Genomic DNA, 21,005 nt, shown 5'->3' with positions numbered 1-21,005 from the left:
AAATAACCAGATAGAATTTCCATAAACTAACAAATAGTTATTAAACATCAAAACTATATGGTTGGGTCTAGATAGAGCTAAAGAGAAAGTTGGCAACCTGGAAGGTAGATTTGGGGAAGTCACTCAAAATGGGGCCTAGAGAACATTAATATATAAATAATACAAAAGATCAGCAAAGAGACGTGGATTCAGAAGGAGGCATATTCCAAGGAGTTATATAGAGGGCACAAACAAATGGACAGAGGAAATATTCAAAGTACTACATTCTGGAAATTTTACATGAGTGTAAGAATATTCTAATGAATTAATGTATTCACAGTGATAAGCAGAAAGATGTCCCTTCCAAGACAGACTGTGGTAAAACTGTACAACATCAAAGACAGGAAAATCTTAAATACAACTGAAAAGACAGATTGCTTTCAAATTGTTAACATTTTTCTTCGAAGACAATGGCAGTAAGGTAGTGTCTTCAAAGAGCTTAGGGAAAACTGACCTTTTGCTTTGATTTCTACATCTGATCAGATTATCATTCAAGAATAAGGGCAAAATAAGCACAGTTTCAAAAAAGGAAGATACACTGCATTTACTACTCATGGGCATTTTGTAAAGGAATTTCTAAGTAATACATTTTAGTAAGAAGAAAGTCAACACTAAGGAGGAAGTGGAGAAATTAAAATAATGACAAGCAAATATATTTGTGTGTGTGTGTGTGTGTGTGTGTGTAGGCAACAATGTCAGAAAAAAACTGCCTTTTTGGAGTACATGAAGGACCTGAGTTATAAATAGTAATGTGGAACATTGAGGGAGTTGATTGCATTTGAAATTTTCCAGTTCCTGAACATATTTACAAAGAGGTTAGATGTATTTTAATAGATAAATTTATGGTTAAAATGCATAGTAAACATGAAAGTCAATAAAAGTCAAAGTATTTTTAAAAGGTTTTATTTATTTATTTGAGAGGTAGAGTTACAGACAGTGAGAGGGAGAGACAGACAGAAAGGTCTTCCTTCTGTTGGTTCACTCCCCAAATGGTCGCAATGGCCAGAGCAGTGCCTATCCGATGCCAGGAGCCAGGTGCTTCTTCCAGGTCTCTCAAGCGGGTGCAGGAGCCCAAGGAGTTGGGCCATCTTCTACTGCTTTCCCAGGCCATAGAGAGCTGGATCAGAAGAGGAGCAGCTGGGACTAGAACTGGTGTCCACATGGGATGTGGGCACTGCAGGTGGAGGATTAACCTACTGCGCCATGGCACTAGCCCCAAAAGTCAAAGTATTTAACAATTTATTCTTTCTGGGAAGCATCTAATTGTGAATGACACTGACCACGCAGACAATGAGGACTGCCATCCTCACCAGACAGTGAAATAAGAGGCCTGATCCTAAGGTAGCCATTAAAATAACAGAAACAAATGCAAAATTTCCAAAAATGTAGATGAGAAAAGAGGTGTATGGGAACTTAAGTCAATTCCATAAAAATTAAAAATGGAATCTGGAGAAACAAAGTGATTTGCTCCAAGTTACACAGTAAGCCAGGTGGAATTAAGACTAAACTTGGATTTTTAAATTAAGCCTAATACTGCTGTACTGTGGTATTCATCCTGCAAGATTCAAATTTTTAAAACATTATTTTATCAAATGCTTTCTCGGCATCTATTGAGATAATCATATGGTTTTTCTTCTGCAGTCTGTTAATGTGGTGTATCACATTGATTGTCTTGCGCACATTAAACCATCCCTGCATACCAGGGATAAATCCCACTTGGTCTGGGTGGATGATCTTTCTGATGTGTTGTTGCATTCTATTGGCGAGAATTTTATTGAGGATTTTTGCATCTATGTTCATCAGGGATATTGGTCTGTAATTCTCTTTCAGTGCTGCATCTTTCTCTGGCTTAGGAATTAAGGTGATGCTGGCTTCATAGAAAGAATTTGGGAGGATTCCCTCTTCTTCGATTGTTCTGAATAGTTTGAGAAGAATTGGAGTTAGTTCTTCTTTAAACGTCTGGTAGAATTCAGCAGTGAATCCATCTGGTCCTGGGCTTTTCTTTGTTGGGAGGGCCTTTATTACTGTTTCAATTTCTGTCTCAGTTATGGGTCTGTTTAGGTTTTCGATGTCTTCCTGGTTCAATTTAGGCAGGTTGCATGTGTCCAGGAATCTATCCATTTCTGATAGGTTTCCCTGTTTGCTGGCATACAAGTCCTTGTAGTAATTTCTGATGATTCTTTTTATTTCTGTGGTGTCTGTTGTTACATTTCCTTTTTCATCTCTGATTTTATTGATTTGGGTCTTTTCTCTTCTTTTTTTAGTTAGTTGGGCCAATGGGGTGTCAATTTTGTTTATTTTTTCAAAAAACCAGCTCCTCGTTTGGCTGATTTTTTGTAATGTTTTTCTTGATTCAATCCTGTTGATTTCTTCTCTGATTTTAATTATTTCTCTTCTCCTACTAGATTTGGGTCTGATTTGCTGTAGGTTTTCTAGATCCTTGAGGTGAATTGAAAGCTCATCTATTTGGTGTCTTTCCAATTTCTTGATGTAGGCACCTATTGATATAAACTTTCCTCTTAACACTGCTTTTGCTGCGTCCCATAAGTTTTGGTATGTTGTGCTGTTATCCTCATTTACTTCCAGAAAGTTTTTGATTTCTCTTTTGATTTCTTCTATGACCCATTGTTCATTCAGGAGCATGTTGTTCAATCTCCATGTGTTTGCGTATGCTCTAGGGATTCCTGAGTTGCTAATTTCCAACTTCATTCCTTTATGGTCTGAGAAGCTGCATGGTATGATTCTAATTCTTTTGAATTTGCTGAGACTTGCTTTATGGCCTAGTATGTGGTCAATCCTAGAGAAGCTTCCATGTACTGCTGAGAAGAATGTAAAATCTTTAGCTGTAGGATTGAAAGTTCTGTATATATCTGTTAGATCCATTTGGGCTATAGTGTCGTTTAAATCTACTGTATCCTTGTTGATCTTCTGACCGGATGATCTGTCTATTTCTGAGAGTGGAGTATTGAAGTCCCCCAGTACTACTGTATTGGGGTCTAAGTCTCCCAAAATACAACACCCGTTCATGATGAAAACTCTAAGCAAACTGGGTTTGGAAGGAACATTCCTCAATACAATCAGAGCAATCTATGAAAAACCCACAGCCAACATCCTATTGAATGGGGAAAAGTTGGAAGCATTTCCACTGAGATCTGGAACCAGACAGGGATGTCCACTCTCACCACTGCTATTCAATATAGTTCTGGAGGTTCTAGCCAGAGCTATTAGGCAAGAAAAAGAAATTAAAGGGATACAAATTGGGAAGGAAGAACTCAAACTATCCCTCTTTGCAGATGACATGATTCTGTATTTAGGGGACCCAAAGAACTCTACTAAGAGACTATTGGAACTCATAGAAGAGTTTGGCAAAGTAGCAGGGTATAAAATCAATGCACAAAAATCAACAGCCTTTGTATACACAGACAATGCCATGGCTGAGGAAGAACTTCTAAGATCAATCCCATTCACAATAGCTACAAAAACAATCAAATACCTTGGAATAAACTTAACCAAAGACGTTAAAGATCTCTACGATGAAAATTACAAAACCTTAAAGAAAGAAATAGAAGAGGATACCAAGAAATGGAAAAATCTCCCATGCTCATGGATTGGAAGAATCAATATCATCAAAATGTCCATTCTCCCAAAAGCAATTTACAGATTCAATGCAATACCAATCAAGATACCAAAGACCTTCTTCTCAGATCTGGAAAAAATGGTGCTGAAATTTATATGGAGGCACAAGAGACCTCGAATAGCTAAAACAATCTTGTACAACAAAAACAAAGCCGGAGGCATCACAATACCAGATTTCAGGACATACTACAGGGCAGTTGTAATTAAAACAGCATGGTACTGGTACAGAAACAGATGGATAGACCAATGGAACAGAATTGAAACACCAGAAATCAACCCAAACATCTACAGCCAACTTATATTTGATCAAGGATCTAAAACTAATTCCTGGAGCAAGGACAGTCTATTCAATAAATGGTGCTGGGAAAATTGGATTTCCACGTGCAGAATCATGAAGCAAGACCCCTACCTTACACCTTACACAAAAATCCACTCAACATGGATTAAAGACCTAAATCTACGACCTGACACCATCAAGTTACTAGAAAACATTGGAGAAACCCTTCAAGATATTGGCACAGGCAAAGAATTTCTGGAAAAGACCCGGGAGGCACAGGCAGTCAAAGCCAAAATCAACTATTGGGATTGCATCAAATTGAGAAGTTTCTGTACTGCAAAAGAAACAGTCAGGAGAGTGAAAAGACAACCGACAGAATGGGAAAAAATATTTGCAAACTATGCAACAGATAAAGGGTTAATAACCAGAATCTACAAAGAGATCAAGAAACTCCACAAAAACAAAACCAACAACCCACTTAAGAGATGGGCCAAGGACCTCAATAGACATTTTTCAAAAGAGGACATCCAAATGGCCAACAGGCACATGAAAAAATGTTCAAGGTCATTAGCAATCAGGGAAATGCAAATCAAAACCACAATGAGGTTTCACCTCACCCCGGTTAGAATGGCTCACATGCAGAAATCTACCAACAACAGATGCTGGCAAGGATGTGGGGAAAAAGGGACACTAACCCACTGTTGGTGGGAATGCAAACTGGTCAAGCCACTATGGAAGTCAGTCTGGAGATTCCTCAGAAACCTGAAGATAACCCTACCGTTCGACCCAGCCATCCCACTCCTTGGAATTTACCCAAAGGAATTTAAATTGGCAAACAAAAAAGAGGTCTGCACCCTAATGTTTATTGCAGCTCAATTCACAATAGCTAAGACCTGGAACCAACCTAAATGCCCATCAACGATAGACTGGATAAAGAAATTATGGGATATGTACTCTTTAGAATACTATACCGCAGTAAGAAACAACGAAATCCAGTCATTTGCAACAAAATGGAGGAATCTGGAACACATCATGTTGAGTGAAATAAGCCAGTCCCAAAGGGACAAATACCATATGTTCTCCCTGATTGGTGACGACTGACTGAACACCAAGAGGGAAACCTGTTGGAGTGAGGTGGACACTATGGGAAACGGTGGCTTGATCAGCATAGCCCTGACTGTTAATGAACAACTTAATACATTATCCCTCTTAGTAGTTTTTTTATCTCTTCTACTTAATATGACTGGTTTAGATCTGTAATTGATGCACAGTTATTCTTAAGTGTTGAAATTTAACTGAAATGTGATCCCTGTTGAACATGGTGGTGGGAATGGGAGAGGGAAGAGATGTATAATTTGGGACATGCTCAGGCTGACTTGCCCCAAGTGGTGGAGTTGGAAGCATACCAGGGGATTCCAATTCAATCCCATCGAGGTGGCATGTACCAATGCCATCTCACTGTTCCAGGTGATCAATTTCAGTTCACAGTTGGTCATGGTGGAGGGACTGGGAGTCAAAGGGAGCACATAGACAAGTCTAGTACCTGCTAATGCTAACCGATGGAGTAAATAAAGGGGAGAGTGATCCAACATGGGAAGTGAGATACTCAGCAGACTCATAGAATGGCAGATGTCCTAAATAGCACTCTGGCCTCAGAATCAGCCCTAAAGGCATTCGGAGCTGGCTGAAAAGCTCATGAGAGTATTTCAGGCATGGAAAGCCAAGACACTCTGGCAAAAGATCTCTGCGAGTGAGATCCCAGTGGAAAGAACAGGTCATCAAAGAAGGAGGTACCTTTCTCTGAAGGGAGGAGAGAACCTCCACTTTGACTATGACCTTGTCTAAACAAGATAAGAGTCGGAGAACTCAGAGGGCTTCCATAGCCTTGGCAGCTCATGACTGGAGCATAGGGAGATTACTGATGCCATAGACAGGAGTGTCAATTGGTAAAGTCAACAACAGGAGTCACTGTGCACTTATTCCTCATGTAGGATCTCTATCCTTAATGTGCTGTACATTGAGATTTAATGCTATAACGAGTACTCAAACAATATATTTCACTTTGTGTTTCTATGGGGGTGCAAACTGTTGAAATCCTTACTTAATGCATACTAAACTGATCCTCTGTAAAAAAAAAAAAAAAAAGAAATTATCAATTCCCAACTTGACTCTCACTGGGATTAAACATGACAATAGGTCTGCTCTGATTTCATCATCATTTAAAAAAAATCGTCTATTATTTTTCACTTTATAATGTATACTAAGCTGATCTTCTGTATATTAAGATAATCGAAAATGAATCTTGATGTGAATGGAAGGGGAGAGGGAGTGGGAAAGGGGAGGGTTGTGGGTGGGAGGGACGGTATGGGGGGGAAGCCATTGTAATCCATAAGTCGTACTTTGGAAATTTATATGCATTAAATAAAAGTTAAAAAAAAAAAAGTGGGATCACAGGGTGAGGCTGAAGAATTGAAAACAATTTTACAATGTCATTAACATACACCAATAAAGCACTTTATTTTTCTTCATAAAAAAAAACATTATTTAAAAAAAACTTGCTCTCATTTGCAATATGTATGAGTTTATGTTGTAGTTATTATTGCTGATTGATATTACCATGACTTTTGACTATTCATTTATACCTTATAGAGGATTAACATGAATATCTTTAATGATAATGTGCTCTAAAATACTACCCACAATTTAAAATTTTCAAAATGTGTGTATATTCTGTCAAACTGTATTAAATAAGAAAGGATCAATGACTCTATTAAAATAATCTGAAAATCGACAACAATTCCCTCCCAAATCTAAGGATGCATTCTCTTTATTTATACAAGTACTTTATTTTCATCACTTCAGCTTTCACGTGAGAAATATACTTATATAATGCCAAATTATGTCTTTCTTTTCAATATGATTTCCAGGAGTAAATATGATTTTCTTAATAAAATGATTTGTAGTCTCCGAAGCAACAAGTTAGATGCTTAAAAAAGATACACGAATCTCTGTACCTTTTTCATATCTTACCGTTATTCTTCGACCCAAATACTCCAGAAGTAGAACTGCTACTCGGGTTCAATTGTGGTTTAACTCTGGTGTGTCTCTTAACCCAGAGGTTTTAGGTGCACCATTTAAAAAGTCCAGTGAAGTCACATCAGATCATCTAAAACTTCATTTCAATTATCCAACAACAGCAAAAATCTGTGAAGATTACCTATGCATCAACTCCTGTTTTAACCAGTGTTTTATAACAGGTAACTGATGCAGTATCAAATATTATTTCCTTGAACATCATGCTTTATAACTCACATGGAAGTGAAAACCAAAAACTAAACAGGTGGAATTATCCCAGAAGAGAAACTAAATTCTGGGTCAGATATAGAGATGCTACATCAGACCACAGTTAGCTATTACTTACCTGTATTTATTTATTTTTCTTATGAGACACTCTACTTTAGAGAAAAGGGACATTGTTATGGGATGAATATAAATAATGAGGGACCAGAGAGAAAAGCTGCAAATATCCTCTAGCACAAAAATAAAGGATTAACTTGTGCAGGCACAAGGGATTAAACCTAAAGCTACTGGAATTATGCTTATTAAATTCCTGAAACCCTGCTGGCTGGTTTATTTAAGTGCCTTCTCCCTTAGTTTCACACTCTACTTTTCTTCCATGTATACAAAGAGACATGCACCTCTTCTAGAAAAAGAAAGCAAAGTCCGATGTACTCATCACCACTTCCAGGAGGACTGGCCCCTCCTTCTGGCCACCAGCATGTGTTCCCTCCATCACCCTGCTCAAGTCTGACAGGACAACGGAGACAGCCGTAACAGTCGACAATCGCGTGCGCCAGGGGTGCGGGCTCCTGCCTGGCCCTGGGTCACCTCTGGAGATGATGTCATGTCATCATGCTCGATCATGGCTGGTTATTCATCCCCTTCTTCAGACGTGTCTGAGAGAGAGGCTGCCGAGCTTCTGCAAGGCAGCAATGGCGTTTTGGAAGAACTTTGTGTTGGTGACACGGGTGACATTGAAACCAGGACATTACAAAAATTAGTTTACAATGAAAATCACTCTTTGTCAGGCGTCTGGGTCAGAGACAGGATGATTCATCTGCACACAGACCACTTTTAGCCATAAAGTAGAGTCTATTACAGATTGACCCCAGGAAGAGTTTTATTCAAATGGCTCGGCAAGATGTGATGTTTTTGGATGTGGTCAGAATCCTGTTGAAATTGAATTTGGGGGACATCTTTATGTTCTACTTGATTTCCTCAATTATAGCCTTTACCACTGGTATCAGCTATTCTCAATTATATTTTCACACTATAAGTTTACCAGAAAAATTCATGCCGGTTATTATTATTTTTATGAGTTTATACATGCAGATATGAAACGTGCAAAATAGGCTAGAATTTATTAACATGAAACATTTAATACAGAAAGAGATAGGGCATTATAAAGTTATATGTCATAGCATATTGAATGTGCCCAATTGCTTTTAAATGTCTAAAGTATAACCATTACGTGCTATTATAGGGATTATAAACTATATTGAAGTAATATATTCAAGCATCCAAAAATCGGAGTAAATAAAAATAATTCTGCTCATTGGCTCACAGTTAGGAAGGAATGAGAGTAATAACAATAAAATAATATGTGCAGGGGGAGACAAATGCATCCTGCAGCAGCCTGAGTTGCTGCCGCCGACAATTCCAAGGAGGGAGCCGGAGGCTTCCAACTCATAAAAATGAATATTTGTCTGCCGAGGAAAAGCCGCATGAGTCTTTTCCCTACTCTGGCCCTCCAGGGGCCTATTCTGACCTCCCTTTGTCCCTGCTGAGAGGGAGAAGAGAGGGGCTGAATGTGGCTAAGAACATTTCGCTCCGGGAGCCTATGACTCTAGGAGTACTTCAGCACCTGAATCTCCTGGGACTCATTTTAGCACCTGCCTCACCCCGACCTTGCTGAGCCGAGTGTGTGATGAACACCTTACTGCGGCCTTACCTTAGGGTCTGTTCTCATTAGAAGATGAAGTGTGGTACGATTTCGAGTCTCAGCATTTAACACCTGGGAAAACCGAGGAATAGATATCTTGGGAGATACTTTGCTCCATTTCAATTTTTTCCAAGAGTGTCCTTGCTAAGACCTAAAGCCATGCTGGCAACTGTTGCCTTGTTTTCTCAGGAACACAGGGTAGGTGCCGTGTTTGGGGACAATGGTCTTATCCCAGGCTCTCTACCAATGCTCTTTTGGGGCTTGCAGGTACCACTTTACCATGGAGTCTCAGGGAGTGAGTGTAGGGCTACAGAGTGAACAGGGCAGAGCAGGTTGGTGTGGGGAGGAGGGAGGCAGGAGGAGACAGCCTTCTTGTCAGCCCTTGTTAGGCGCAGTCAGAGCCTGTACCGCAGAAGATCAAGCTCATTACATAGAACCATTTTTTCTTATAGCAAAATGTATGAAAATCTTAAAGGTCAAGCTGTATGCTAGGAATTGTTGAGAAGCTTTGAAGCATTTGCTAACTGAATCATGAATTATGGTGTATGTTAAAAATGATTATGTTTAAAAATAGAGTGCATACACAGAGTTGAAAGTGACTTTAAAAATTCCGCTTATCCACATACACATGCAATCTTAGAAAGTCATGTATCTACTCATTTTTATGCATATTTTAATAACATTTTAAATTTAGGATAGTTTCAGAATTGTGGGAAAATTGCAATGGTAGTACAGGGTTTGTTTCCATATATCCCATGCCCAATTTCTCCTATTATTAACATCTTAACCTTAGTGTGACATATTTGTCACAAATAGAGCACCAATGTTGATTGATTATGAAATAAAGTACTACTATTCAGATTACCTTGGTTTTTATGTATTACCTCCTTCCCTTGTTGCAGGAGACCACATTCTATTTAATCATGTCCCCATCAGCTCCTCTTGGGTGTGATGGGTTTTTAGAACTTGCTCTCTTCCAGTGACCTTGGCAGTTCTGAGGAGTACTGGGCAGATATTTTGTAAAATATCCTGCAGCCAGGATTTGTCTGATGTTCTTCCCATGTGAGACTGGGGTTATGAGTTTTTGGAAAGAAGACCACAGAAGTAAAGTGACATTCTCATCACATCATATCAAGGGTAAATTCTATAAAAATGAGTTTTTCTTGTTGATATTGACCTTGATTCCCTGGCTGAGGTGGTGCTTGTCAGGATTCTTCACTGTAACGTCACTCTTGTCTTGTGCCCATGGTATGTGTGCTCTTTGGAAGGATGTCTCTGCAAGCCAGGCCTTCAGCAGTGGACATTTATGTATCTCTGCTTTGAGGGCACAGGATCTACATCAATTATTCAGAACTTTTCTGCATGGGAAATTTGCCTATACTATTTATTTAAACGATCCTTCATTTATAACAGTATGGATTCATGTATGCTTATTTTATACTTTGGGTTATAATCCAGTACTACTTCATCTAATCTGTTCACATTTTCCCTGTTTTCTCCGTTGAGAGCTTTTCCAGTTGGCTCCTGTGGTCGTTTGACATGTTCCCATCATTGTGGGTGTATTGAGAACTTCCTGACTTTCTGCCAATACAGAATGCTCAAGTTGGAGCCATCTCTTCAGAGATTCCTACATTCTTATATCGGGGAATGTTTTTAGAATCCAAGATCTAGGTACTAAGTGAGACTGTTGATGCTAGAGTGTCCTTGCTACTGGAGCCCCTGAGTTAACAGAGCAAGGAGATACATGAGTAAGTACTAACCTGAGAACATGCACCTATCTATAAATATTTTTGTATGTAGACATTTGTGTCTATACAAGCTAAACATGAGTCCATATTGACCTCTTCAATTCTAATTGATTACAACCTGGTTCAGTTGAGAACATTTCATTTGCTTGACTGTAAATTATTGTCCCGATACTGAGAAACTTGACTTCCACCACTCAGCATGCCCTTACATAATTGTTTAATTCCAGTGTAAGTGTGTCATGGTTTCAGAATTGTTAACCAATGCCTTCATGGAGGATTACTTAGTCAGCACTTCCCCTTCCCCATGACTTCCTTTTGTGATTCTTCTGGGTAGGTAATAGAATTTTTCTTATCACATTTTGCATTTTATTCTCTTTCTTCACCCTTGTAAATGATTTTTAAACTGCATGCATTAAAGTTCACACATTCTTCTTAGAAAATACTTTGTGCTTCAAGTCTTAAACTCATTCCCCTTCATGTCAAAGCACTGATGATTGATTTATTTGGTCTCTGTAATGTTTTGTTTTCAAGAATGCCATACAAATAGGATCATATATTAGGTAATGTTTTCACACTGATTCTTTTCACTTAGCCATATGAAATTAAGATTTCTCCATATATTAGCATGACTTAATAGCTTATTCTTTTTATTGCTAAATAGTGCTTCACCATAGGGATATACCAAAGTCTTCTTAACCCTTCACCTTTTAAGGACATCTTGATTGCTTCCAACTTTTGGTAATTATCATAAAGCTTATTCATATGTAAGTTTTTGTGTGGACAAAGACTCCACAAACTCTTTGAGTAATACTTAGGAGCACAATTGCACAAGATTATATTTACCTTTGCAAGAAATTGCCAAACATTCTTCCAGAATGACTGTGTTTTTTTACATTCCTAGTAGGAATGAGTAAGAAATCCTTTTTTGCTCTGCATTCTCACCATCAACTGGTATTGCCAGTTTCCTAAATTTTATGATTATTCTAGTGTGTGTTTAGTAGTATACTATTGCTAGCTATAATTTTTCTTTTCTTAATGTCAGTGATGGGGATAATCCTTTCATGTTCTCATTTGCCATCTCTGTGCCTTCCTTGGTTAGGTGTCTGTTTAGGTCTTTTACCCAGTATTCTTCAGTTCGTCCATTAAGCCCTAAACTTCTTTGTATATTTTAGTGCAATTCCCCCACCAGACACATGTTTTGTAGATATTTCTGTAAGATATGGTCTGTTGCTTCATACTCCCAATGCTATGCTAGAAAGAGGAGTTCTTAATTTTAACACAGTCAAACCCACCAATCTTTTCTTTCACAGACTGTGCTCTGGGTATTTTCTTCTAGGAATTTCCTACTTGAATACTGCATTTATATCTATGAGCTATTCTGAACCAATTGTGATCAAAGATAAAAAGTCACTATCTAGGTTCAATTTTTTATTTATAGACACCACTTGTAATCTTTTCTCCAGTGAATTTCACTCTTGTCAAAGATCTTTTGACCATATTTATATGGAGCTGTCTATGGGCTATTTGATCTATGTGTTTATTCTTTCACCAATAGCATGCAGTCTTGATTACTGTACCATTAAAGTAAGTCAGCATTTTTGCTCATCTGCCATGCTGTAATGTAGTCAAGGGGCTCTCACCAGAGGTCGAACAGTTAGGTATACACAGTCTTGAAGTTTCAATCTCCAGAACTGTGAGCCAATTAAATCTCTTTTCTGTATCCACCACTCAGCCTTGGGTATTGTGTTATAGCAAAGGAAGAAAGATTAAGATGTCCCCTCTAGGCCAGCGCTGCAGCTCACTAGGCTAATCCTCCGCCTGTGACGCCAGCACCCCGGGTTCTAGACCCTGTCGGGGTGCCAGATTCTGTCCCGGTTGCTCCTCTTCCAGTCCAGCTCTCTGCTGTGGCCCGGGAGGGCAGTGGAGGATGGCCCAAATGCTTGAGCTCTGCACCCGCATGGGAGACCAGGAGGAAGCACCTGGCTCCTGGCTTCGGATTGGCGCAGCGCGCTGGCCATAGCGGGCATTTGGGGAGTGAACCAGTGGAAGGAAGACCTTTCTGTCTCTCTCTCTCACTAACTCTGCCTGTCAAAAAAAAAAAAAAAAAAGTCCCCTCTAACACAGAAAAGAACTTCTGGGAGCAGAACTTGAGATAACAACAAACTCATCTGTTCTTGAGAGAGATCCAAGATTATTGAATAGTGACAAATTACATTGACCTCAGTCACAGAAAGATACCAGTAAAACAAAGGGAGGAACACGTTTCCAGGAGAGGGAGAAATTTGCAGTGGAGAATGGACAGAACTGAAAAGATTCTGTGGAACAGAAAGGGGGAGAGGACAGACCTGCTGCCAGCAGCCACTCCTGCATCTACACAGCTAGCTCTGGAATGAGAGGTGCCATCTTTCCAGGCCAAGGTGAGAGGACCCTGCCATAGCCCCTATCATTGATGGCTTCCACTGAGGGAGAACTCCATGATCCCCAATAGCTTTAAGTGCAGCCTGAGGAGACAGTGATGTCTGGGCCACTTCTTAGCTCTGTGAAGTGAGGCTGCGTTACCTCCCTTTCCTCTCCCAATTAAAGCACCAGAGTTAATTTGCCGAGGTGGAGCTGCTGCTGAACTGTCCTGAATTCTGTCTTGGGGAAGAGTGGTTCACAAGGGTGCAGGAGAGTGCACAGTGGAAGTCAGACTCCCTGTACCCGGTGACTGTGGCAATTCTTGGCATAAGCCAGGAACCTGAGAGGGTCATCGTTTGTGGCTGAACTCCTGGGCACTCACCGGTCTCACTGTGGAGACTCCAGAACTCCATGGATGGTGGAGATACATCTCATGGAGGGGTGAGAAGACACTGTGGAATGGGTTGGTATTCTGTGCAATATGCATGACTGGGTGGGTGAGGTGTGCTGGCACTGTGAGCTCACTCTAGGCTGTGAATCCCCTGGTTCACTTTTGCACATGAAAGGGCTGGGACTGAGCTTGCTAATGTGCTCCAACATCACCTTGCCCCACTGACTGTAGCCAGAAATGCCCCACTATACACACCCAACTTGGGCATCACTCTGGATATTTTCCCTACCCACAAATGTTTTCCAGAGCTCTCTGACCCCACTCAGTACAGTACCCTGGAACTAAAAATTAAGGCTTAGATACTTCACGAAAATCCAGAGGCACATTTACAGGGAATAAAGCTGTTAATCACAAACAAATATGCAAACAAACAAAACCCACTTTCCAGAGGAGTTAGTACAAGAGTACAAAAATCAACTAGAAAACAGAAAACATGAACAAAGAAATCAATGTTTTCCCAAAGAGAACACAATTGTTCATCAATATTGGACTATCAAGAAGGGGGAGATTGATGGAATGACTGAAACAGAATTCAAAAGAATGATTGTAAGATTACTAAAAAATATACTGAAAAGTTACACAAAATTAGAAATTCAATAAATGATATGGATAAAAATTCAGCAAAGAGATAGTGATACTGAAGGAAAACAAAACAGAAATACTAGAAATGAAGTATTTTATAAGTCAAATTTTAAAAATACAGTGGAAAGCCTCAAGAACAGATTTTGGGAGGGAGAAGAAATAATAGCTGATCTAGAAAAGTAGTCCTTTGAAATATTTCAAACAAAAAAAGTAGAAAGATCAAAAACAGTGTTCAGGATTTATGAGATATTATCCAATGACTAATTACACAAGTTTTATGAGTTCCTGAATGTATGTGAAAGATATATGATATAATGGCTTAGAAAACCTGTTTACTGAAATAATAACAACATTTTCCCAATTTGGAGAAAAGATATGAGCATTCAAATACAGGAAGCACATAGAACCCCAACTGGTATGTTCAGAAAACATTCTTACCATGACACATGATGGCCACACTTTTAAAAGTAAAACAGCCAGCGCTGCAGCTCACTTGGCTAATCCTCTACCTGAAGCGCCGGCACCCCGGGTTCTAGTCCTGGTTGGGGCACTGGATTCTGTCCTGGTTGCTCCTATTTCAGTCCAGCTCTCTGCTGTGGCCTGGGAAGGCAGTGAAGGATGGCCCAAGTGCTTGGGCCCTACACCTGCATGGGAGACCAGAAGGAGGCACCTGACTCCTGGCTTCAGATCAGAGCAGTGCTCCAGCCATAGCTGCCATTTGGGGGGTGAATCAGTGGAAAAGGAAGACCTTTCTCTCTGTCTCTCTCACTGTCTAACTCTGCCTGTTCAATCCCATCGAGGTGGCATGTACCAATGCCATCTCACTGTTCCAGGTGATCAGTTTCAGTTCACAGTTGGTCATGGTGGAGGGACTGGGAGTCAAAGGGAGCACATAGACAAGTCTAGTACCTGCTAACGCTAACCGATGGAGTAAATAAAGGGGAGAGTGATCCAACATGGGAAGTGAGATACTCAGCAGACTCATAGAATGGCAGATGTCCTAAATAGCACTCTGGCCTCAGAATCAGCCCTAAAGGCATTCGGAGCTGGCTGAAAAGCTCATGAGAGTATTTCAGGCATGGAAAGCCAAGACACTCTGGCAAAAGATCTCTGCGAGTGAGATCCCAGTGGAAAGAACAGGTCATCAAAGAAGGAGGTACCTTTCTCTGAAGGGAGGAGAGAACCTCCACTTTGACTATGACCTTGTCTAAACAAGATAAGAGTCGGAGAACTCAGAGGGCTTCCATAGCCTTGGCAGCTCATGACTGGAGCATAGGGAGATTACTGATGCCATAGACAGGAGTGTCAATTGGTAAAGTCAACAACAGGAGTCACTGTGCACTTACTCCTCATGTAGGATCTCTATCCTTAATGTGCTGTACATTGAGATTTAATGCTATAACGAGTACTCAAACAATATATTTCACTTTGTGTTTCTATGGGGGTGCAAACTGTTGAAATCCTTACTTAATGCATACTAAACTGATCCTCTGTAAAAAAAAAAAAAAAAGAAATTATCAATTCCCAATTTGACTCTCACTGGGATTAAACATGACAATAGGTCTGCTCTGATTTCATCATCATTTAAAAAAAATCATCTATTATTTTTCACTTTATGTTTCTGTGTGGGAGCAAACTGTTGAAATCCATACTTGATGTATACTAAGCTGATCTTCTGTATATAAAGAGAATCAAAAATGAATCTTGATGTGAATGGAAGGGGAGAGGGAGTGGGAAAGGGGAGGGTTGTGGGTGGGAGGGACGGTATGGGGGGGAAGCCATTGTAATCCATAAGTCGTACTTTGGAAATTTATATGCATTAAATAAAAGTTTAAAAAAAAATAAAAAAAAAAGTAAAACAAAATTTCCAAGAGAGAAATTCCAGAACATTTTTAAAGGAACTCCCATTAGATTGACAGCAGATTTCTCAATAGAACCCATAAAGTCCAGGGAAGAATGGAAAGATGTAATCCAAGGCCTAAAACAATAAAACTTGCCAACACAGAGTACATTATCCAACAAAACTTTCATTCAGAAATGAAGATGAAATTATAACATTTGAAAACAAGCCGTAACTGAAAGAATTTGTTACCACCAAGTCAGGCTTAAAAATGATACTTAACGGTGTACTACTATAATGCAAAAGTTGTACTTTAGAAATTTATATTTATTAAATAAAAGTTGAAAAAAATTAAATACTTTGGGATAAATTTAACCAAAAGTGTAATGAACTGACAGTAAAAATTATAAAACATTAATGAAAGAAATAAAAAAGATACAAAAAAATGGAATATCTTTTATGCTCATAGGTTGGAAGAATTATCAAAATGTCTGTATTGCCCAAAGCAATCTACAGATTCAATGGGATCCCAACCAGAGTTCCAGGGAAATTCTTCATGCACCTTGAAAAAAGAATCCTAAAGTGTATACGAAAACAAAATACCCTCAATAGCCAAATTGATCTTAAAAAAAAAAACAAAAAACAAAAAACAAAGCTTGTGGCACCATAATATCTTATTTCAAGACATACTACAGAGCTGCTATAATCAAAACAACCTGGTACTAGCACAAAAATAGACATGTAGACTAATGGGACAAGCAGAAACTCCAGAAATTAACACATGAATCTATGATCAACTAATCTTTGACAAATGAGCCAAAATCATTCCCTGGAGAAGGACAGTCTCTGCAAATGGTGTTGGGAAATTTGGTTTTTCACATGCACAAGTTTGAAACAAGACCCCTTATGCAAAAATCAACTCATGATGGTGAAAGGATCTAAACCCAAGACCTGCAATCATCAACATGCTAGAAGAAAACAAAGGAGAAAGGCTGCAAGACCTTGGCCTAGGCAAAGGCTTCTTGGAAAAGACCCCCAAGGCACAGGCAATAAGAGCAAAAATAGACAAATATGAGGTGAAGAAGCTTCTACACTGCAAAGGAAACATTTAACAAAGCAAACAGGCAGCTGACAGAACGGAAGAAAATATTTGCAAAATATGTACCTGCATCTGATAAAGGATTAATATCCAGAATATATAAGTATATATAGAATATAAATTCATAACTCAACAACAACAAAGCAAAAAAATCCAGTTGAGAAAGGGATAAAGGATATGAACAGGTATTTTTTAAAGGATGAAATAGAATGATCAACTAACTCATGAAAAATGCCTGGGGTCAATAGCCATCAGGGCACCACAAATAAAAACCACATTGTGATATCACCTCACCCCAGTTATAATAACTATTATTCAACAAATAACAAGTGCTTGGAATCTTGTAGAGAAAAAGGTAGCTTAAAACCCTATTGATGTGAATGTAAACTGGTGCAACCATTGTGGAAGACAGTATAAAGATTCCTCAGAAAACTAAAAATAGATCTACCATATGACCCAGCTATTACACTCCTGGGAATATAGCCAAAGGAAATGAAATAAATATATGAAACAGTTACCTATACTTCCATGTTTTCAATAGCTCAATTATTATTATAAATAGTTAAGATATGTAATAAACTTAGATGTCCATCAACTGATTACTGGATAAAGAAGATATGGTATATATACATGATGGAATATTACTCAGCCATAAAAAGGAATAATCCTAACATTTGCAACCAAATGGATGCAGATGGAGAATACTATGCTAAATGAAATAAACTAGATCCCCCAAATAAATATTACATGTTTTTAAATTTTTTTTTAATTTGTGATATTTAGTTCATAGAGTAGAAACTGTGTGGACATCAAATCATTTGCTATATAGTTACAAGTAGTTCTTCACTGAATCAAACCATTTAAATGATAATATGCTCCTATTTCACATGTTAAAAAAGAAAGAAATGGAGGTAATAGTGAGGACTCTTGGGGATCTAGTAGTGCTTTGTTCTTAATTTGGGTTTGGTGTGAGTGTGGTCAGATGACCAAAAAAGCTCATTTATCTGTACACTTGTGCCATTTCATGGTATGTATACTATATTTCAATAAAACATTTAAAACAAAGAAAAGAGGTAAAAAAATCATATGTTCTTATGTAGACAGAAATAATTTAAAAAATCTTGAAATCAGACGACATACCTTCTGTTTATTCTAGATCTTGTGTCTTTCTGCATAAACTTTAGTATCAGGTTACAAATATATATGAATATATGTATATCTATGTAAATGTATGTGAATACCTATAAAATATGTATATATGAATATATATGTGTGTATATATATAAACATCTTGATAGAATTTTTAGTGGGATTGCTTTGATTCTCCACAAAATTCTCCAATGATATTATTATGATGATTGTATGACAATGTTTTTATGATAATTACTATGCTAATGTTTTTATAATTACTCTTCCATCTATGAACATGAAATATCTATATATTTTTGTTATCTTTGATTTATTTTATCAGTAGCTTTTAATTCACTACACAGAGATACTGCACGTATTTTTTAGATTTGTGTACCAAACTATTTCATTTTTTGTGTAGTATTGTAATTGATACTGTAAAAAATTCCATTTTCGGCCAGCGCCGGGGATCACTAAGCTAATCCTCTGCCTACGGCACCGGCACCCCGGGTCCTAGTCCAGGTTGGGCTGCCAGATTCTGTCCTGGTTGCTCCTCTTCCAGTCCAGCTCTCTGCTGTGGCCCGGGAAGGCAGTGGAGGATGGCCCAGGTGCTTGGACTCCTGCACCTGCGTGGGAGACCAGGAGGAAGCACCTGGCTCCTGGCTTTGGATCAGTGCAGTGTGCCAGCTGCAGGGGCCATTTGGGGGGTGAACCAATGGAAGGAAGACTTTTCTCTCTGTCTCTCTCTCTCACTGTCTAAACTCTGCCTGTTAAAAAAAAAATCCATTTTCAATTGTTCAGTACTGCTCTATAAAAGAACAACTAACTTTGCGTGCTATATAGAAGGACAATTGATCTTTTATACTTGCTTACAAGTTCAAGGATTTTTTTTTTTTGGTAGATTCTTTGAGATTTTCCATATAAATGACATCATTTGTGAACTAAGATAGTTTTATTTCTTCCTTCCCAATCCTACAGGCTTCTGATTTTTTTCTTGTCTTATTACTCAAGCTCAAAATTCTATTACACAATTGAGTAAGAATGATGAGAAAGGACCTCATCACCTTTTCCAGATCTTTGAGGAAACTTTTCAGTGATGTTTAGGTTTAGGTTTTTGTAAATGTTCTTTATCAAGTAGAGGAGTTTCCTTTATATTCCTAGTTTTCTGAGACTACTTATCATGAATGCCTGTGAAATTTTTTCAAATGCTTCTTAAGCACCAGCTGACATGATATAAATATATATATATGTATATGTATATATATGTATATATATATGCTTTTCTTTAGGAAATTTAAAGATACTTGTTAGAGTCACGAAATACATTTTAAATAATATAGATTCCATCTCTTTATATTATAGTCATTCATATAGTATATGTATACATAGATCCTTATTACTGTTATGTTAAACATTTATTTTTAAATTAATTAAAGTTAGGAAACTGCCCGGCACCGCGGCTCACTAGGCTAATCCTCTGCCTTGCGGCGCCGGCACACCAGGTTCTAGTCCCAGTCGGGGCGCCGGATTCTGTCCCAGTTGCCCCTCTTCCAGGCCAGCTCTCTGCTGTGGCCAGGGAGTGCAGTGGAGGATGGCCCAAGTGCTTGGGCCCTGCACCCCATGGGAGACCAGGAGAAGTACCTGGCTCCTGCCATCGGATCAGTGTGGTGCGCCGGCAGCGGCCATTGGAGGGTGAACCAACGGCAAAGGAAGACCTTTCTTTCTCTGTCTCTCTCTCACTGTCCACTCTGCCTGTCAAAATAAATAAATAAATAAATAAAGTTAGGAAACTGTCATGTAGCAGGTTAATCCACCACTTTCAACACTAGCATCCCATATCTAATGCCTACTTGAGTCCCAGGCTACTCAGTTTCTGATACAACTTCCTGCTAATGGGCCTGGGAAGCTAGTGGGAGATGGTTCAAGTGCTTGGGCTCCTGTTATCCAAGCAGAAGACCCAGATGGAATTCTGGCTCCTGTCCTTGGCCTGGCCCCACCCTGACTGTTGTGGGCATCTGGGGAGTAAACTCGAAGATAGTAGATTCTCTCTCTCTCTCTCTCTCTCTCTCTCCTTCCCTCTCTCCCTTCTCCCTTCCTCCCTTCCTTCTTTGCTTGCTTGCTTCCTTCCTTCTTTCCTCTCTCTCTCTCTTTTTCTTTCTCAATCTCTTTCCCTCTCTTGGTCTCACTTCCTATCTCTCTCTGTCACTTCCTCTTTCTCTGTCACTCTACCTTTCAAAATAAATAAATAATGATTAAATAATTTTTAAAAGATTTATTTATTTATTTGAAAGGCAGAGTTACAGAAGGAGAGAGGAAAGACAGACAGACAGATCTTCCATCTGCTGGTTCACTCCGCAAATGGCTGCAATAGCCGGAGCTGGGCGATCCAAAACCAGGAGCCACGGCATTCTCCCAGGTCTCCCCTGGGACCACAGTAGGACCCTGGGTCCTACTCTTCTACAATTGAAATCCAGTTTGTCAAAATCCCTCTGTAACATGTCTACTAGTTCATGGCTCCAGTAGCTTTTGCTCCACATAAACACATTTCCGTTGCTGTGTCTCAGCATGCCCCTATTCTAGAGATTCAGGATAGTGGTTTTCCTGCAGCCTCCATTCTCTGAACAGACAAGAAAAACACTTGGTTTTCACAATTATTAGCTTTTTTCATGCTTCATCAAATAGGTGATGACTTCTCAGCTCTTTTGGTAGAGGACGGGTCTTTAAAAAGCTCTCGGAAATGTATGTTCTGAGAAAAACCATACATGTGTTTCAAAAATGTTTTGCCAAAGAGTATGTCAAAAAGTTC

General features: G+C 39.0%; 1 long non-coding RNA gene and 1 pseudogene across 3 annotated transcripts in view; one reads left to right on the top strand and one right to left on the bottom strand.

The window, feature by feature from the left end:
• Window positions 1-7,876, bottom strand: part of LOC100348742 (beta-chimaerin pseudogene) — a 77,279-nt pseudogene extending 69,403 nt beyond the window's left edge.
• The window catches only part of LOC103349547 (uncharacterized), a 569,252-nt gene that overhangs the window by 428,834 nt on the left and 119,413 nt on the right, over window positions 1-21,005 (top strand). The window lies entirely within an intron of this gene.

The sequence above is a fragment of the Oryctolagus cuniculus genome, chromosome 14 (assembly GCF_964237555.1).
Source record: "Oryctolagus cuniculus chromosome 14, mOryCun1.1, whole genome shotgun sequence".
NCBI lineage: Eukaryota > Metazoa > Chordata > Mammalia > Lagomorpha > Leporidae > Oryctolagus > Oryctolagus cuniculus.
The sequence above is the reverse complement of the archived record's forward strand: the minus strand, read 5'-3'. Positions and strand labels throughout refer to the sequence as shown.